Source organism: Agrilus planipennis, unplaced genomic scaffold (genome assembly GCF_000699045.2).
Source record: "Agrilus planipennis isolate EAB-ADULT unplaced genomic scaffold, Apla_2.0 scaffold750, whole genome shotgun sequence".
Lineage (NCBI taxonomy): Eukaryota > Metazoa > Arthropoda > Insecta > Coleoptera > Buprestidae > Agrilus > Agrilus planipennis.
In genome coordinates, this window is record NW_020439404.1 from 9,638 (window position 1) to 12,700 (window position 3,063).

Here is a 3,063-nt window from a genome sequence, read left to right on the forward strand (position 1 = left end):
TAGTAAGAATATGCAGTAAGCTAAGCGAAGAGGTAAGCAAGAGACATGTTAGACTATATTACAACTACTTAACGTGTTAATAACTACTACACTACATTACTACTATTACAAAAAATAAATAAAAGAATTTACAATCAACAATTACTTCAAACAAAAAAACAAAAATAAGCATGCAAAATAAAAATTAAATCAAATTAACTACAAAAAAACATGCAAAATAAAAAATTAATTTGAATAAAATCAACTTAATGAATTCTACTAGATAGAGCATGCAAGATAAAGAACTATTTCAACTACGGGGTCATCTTTGTCTTCTCCAACGTCGATCTGAAACAGATACGGTGGCAAACAGATTAATAAAAAGCAATTAAAATTAATTATATCAAGTATTCTCACCTTCATTAACTGTAACTGTAACATTTCAAAGTTTGCAGATGTGAAGAGCAAACCAAATTCAAATCCATAGCAGAAAATTTGTTGTTTCAGTGGAATTCAAATAAATCTCCAGTTGCTCTTCTCTCTTCGGTTGAAAATTAACTGCATAATGTTGCAAGGCGAAGACGAAAACAGCAAATCAAGAAAACAGTTCACAATAGACCACACCCATGTAGACTTTGGTTGTTTCAGTAAGACCAAGCTGAACATTAATTCTCTCATTTATTGGATAATCTGCAGAAATCGACAAAAAAGACATATTAATTACACTATAAATTAAACACACCTAATAACAAGTACCAAAAAGCAAGTAAAATAGATTGAATTATAAAATGGCGAGAAACGTCACTTTACATCATGACATAGATAAATGTGAAATAATCATAGATGCATAACGTCAATTTATGATGTAGACAATAGATAATTGTTAAATGAGATACCATAGATGTACTGTAGCCGTAACGTCAATTTATACTGCAGACAATAGATAATCGTGAGAATACCATACATTCACGATAACGACAATTTACACTGTGAATAGACAAGTTTTAAAAGAAATACCACAACAGATTAATAAAGAGCAATTCACAATAATTATCTTATGCATTCTCACCTTAATTAATTGCAGAAACTAATATTCTAAAGTCTAAATGTGTAACGAGCAAGCCAAAGCCAGGAGAGATGCCACTGCAATCTATTGTTTCAGCGGTTTCCAAATTAATTTCCAGCAGTCTCCCCCTTCTCATATGTTGGGCAGTCTATAGAAACGGGCAAGAAAAAGTAATTAATTACCACTTTAAAGCAAGTAAATCAATATTATTTTCAAGTAGCAATGTGGTGGTAAAGTTCATTCAAACTGTTGAAAAGAGCAGTTCCACATTACTTTTGCTGTTCTGTTTCTGCCATTTCTGAAACGTTGTTTGAAAGTTGTCTATTGAAAGTAACAAATGGCTAAGAAATTAAAGTTACTGGACCTCATTTACTGTTTTTAATTGATACTAGTACTTACCAATTCATTGTCATGAATCCTTCCTTCAGCAAAAACATACTGTCTTCATTCTCAATGGAAAAAAAATCACTTTCGTGCATTCCCTTGGGCTATAGGTACAGCTACTCCCTGAAACGAAGGAGGACTGATGTAACCAACGGTCTGTAACTTAATGGCATCCAGAATTTTTATAATGTTCCTGTGAAATGAAATTTTATGAATGAGTATTAAAAAATATTATAATCTAGCTTCCCTAGTAAATAACGTGCATAATACAATGTTAAAGCTAATACAAAATAAATGTACTGTATGCTCTCACTAATAATTATAGCATGTATTTATGCTCACCTCAATTATCTGCAAAATTATTTATAGAAAGAACATCACATCGAACAACTTCTTTTACGCTAGCATCAAAACGAACTTCCATGTCCTCTCCGCCTCTCGTTTATCATCGATCTGTAAAAAATTAAGAAGCGAAACTAATTCACAATACTATTAAATAAATAAAACTTTAAATACAATAAAAACACGCATCGAAAAGCAAGTAAAATTGCTAAATTGCAAAATTTTAAAATGGCGGAGTAGCGTCGCTTTTAATACAAAATGGCAAGATGGACAAGAACCGAACGGGATGCATAAAATTCATAGAATTCATATAATTGTGCTGTAGCATATAGATGTGTCAATGAAAGAAAATACTATAGAGCATAGACGGAAAAATGAAACAGTCAATATTAATTATTTTAAATTGCGTAAATTAAGTTATAAATCATTTATAACATGTTTTTACACATATAAATTTCGGCAAATCGTACGAAACCGAAATATTAACTTCCAATTACGATTCTATTTAATAGTCATGACCTCATGACCTTGAGGAAGTACATATCAAAAAAAAGAAAAACAATAACTTTCCGAAAAAACCAATATGCACATCGTGATAAGCAATATTTAGTTATAATATTTCGACTATTGCATGATCGCCAGCAAGAGTTATTAGGCATTTTTCTTTTATTTCTTACCTTCAAAATGCACGGCTCGTGTATTAGGACTGCTCGTCAAAATAAAGATGGCGGATAACAATTTATGACGTCAGTTGCTTATAGTACATTATTTCTAAGCCCGCTTAGTTTAATGTACCGGGGTTTTTTGAATTAAAAATTGCAGAATGCTTATTTTTATGTACTTCCTCGAGGTCATGAGGTCATGACTATTAAATAGAATCGTAATTGGAAGTTAATATTTCGGTTTCGTACGATTTGCCGAAATTTATATGTGTAAAAACATGTTATAAATGATTTATAACTTAATTTACGCAATTTAAAATAATTAATATTGACTGTTTCATTTTTCCGTCTATGCTCTATAGTATTTTCTTTCATTGACACATCTATATGCTACAGCACAATTATATGAATTCTATGAATTTTATGCATCCCGTTCGGTTCTTGTCCATCTTGCCATTTTGTATTAAAAGCGACGCTACTCCGCCATTTTAAAATTTTGCAATTTAGCAATTTTACTTGCTTTTCTATGCGTGTTTTTATTGTATTTAAAGTTTTATTTATTTAATAGTATTGTGAATTAGTTTCGCTTCTTAATTTTTTACAGATCGATGATAAACGAGAGGCGGAGAG

The 3,063-nt window shown here is 30.9% G+C and overlaps 1 long non-coding RNA gene across 3 annotated transcripts; it reads right to left on the reverse strand.

Annotated features, from left to right (window-relative positions):
* Nucleotides 1–288: 288 nt before the first annotated feature.
* Nucleotides 289–1,963, reverse strand: LOC112905808. 3 transcript variants are annotated; one of them, XR_003232023.1, is made up of 5 exons: nucleotides 1,772–1,963; nucleotides 1,445–1,622; nucleotides 1,049–1,193; nucleotides 397–669; nucleotides 289–327 (listed from the first exon to the last, which is right to left on the reverse strand). It is a non-coding gene; the product is annotated as an uncharacterized LOC112905808 (long non-coding RNA). The 3 variants fall into 3 exon arrangements; XR_003232024.1 differs by lacking the exon at nucleotides 289–327 and adding an exon at nucleotides 876–966 and having other exon boundaries at nucleotides 334–669; XR_003232022.1 differs by lacking the exon at nucleotides 289–327 and having other exon boundaries at nucleotides 334–669.
* Between the last annotated feature and the right edge of the window lie 1,100 nt (nucleotides 1,964–3,063).